Raw genomic sequence first — 927 nt, forward strand, 5'->3', positions numbered from 1 at the left:
AGGGCAGTGGCCACAGAGGGACGTGCATCATGCCGGGGGGCCCGAGCAGCCTCAGGGGTGCAGGGAAAAAACAAATCAGATCTGAAGTTTTTCATTAAAAAATAGTGCTCTTTATTATAAATTATGGAAACATTTCCTTTCTGAATATAAATATAAATATGTGCAAAGTTTCATCTGAGTTTTGTTTTGGTTGAATTTTCAAGCATGGTTTTGCTCAGCCCTCGAGGCTGGAGGTGAAGATGGAATCTTTATAAAAGACAGTGATTCACGTTGGCCTGTAAACATCCCTTCGGTTAAAAAAAACAAAACAAACCAAAAAAAAAAAGCCAGAAAAACCCAAACGCTTCTCCGGGCAGACGCAGAAAAGCGCTCACGAGACGAACCCCCGCTGCGTTCCCGCGGGAACCGGTGTCACCGCAGAGCAGCGTGGCCGGGGTCTGCGGGGAGCGGCCGGGCAGAGGTGGGGTGTGACACTCGGGAGTGACGGTCCAGCAGCAGCACCGGGTTTCGGGGGGCTCCTTGCCGATGCAGTCACGCGGGGCTGTCAGCAGCGTCAGGACGTGGTGTTTCCCCTCTGGCTTCGCGGCATGTCACCGGGACCGTTATCGCGCAGTGTCACCAAACGATGTGCAGTAACCCAGACCACGGGGCAGGGAGAAGATTAAGGCTTAGTCCCCTAGAAAATGGCAATGAGGGGAAAAAGGCAGCGACCTCCAAGTCTGGGGCCTGGTGTGAAAGGAGCTTCCACCCACAAGGAGGCAGCAAGAGGTAAAGTACAGAACGGGCAAAAACCACTTTCCCCTTAAAACCGAGGAAAAGCATCAGGCACAGCTGGGCTCCAGTGTGTTCCTTCTCTGGTGGCACAGGGGGGGTCTCGCCAGGAAGCCCCCAGGTGTGGTCCCACTGTGGTGGCGGGGATGTGGCTGG

The sequence above is a fragment of the Antrostomus carolinensis genome, unplaced genomic scaffold, assembly GCF_000700745.2.
Source record: "Antrostomus carolinensis isolate BGI_N321 unplaced genomic scaffold, ASM70074v2 scaffold44891, whole genome shotgun sequence".
Classification (NCBI taxonomy): domain Eukaryota; kingdom Metazoa; phylum Chordata; class Aves; order Caprimulgiformes; family Caprimulgidae; genus Antrostomus; species Antrostomus carolinensis.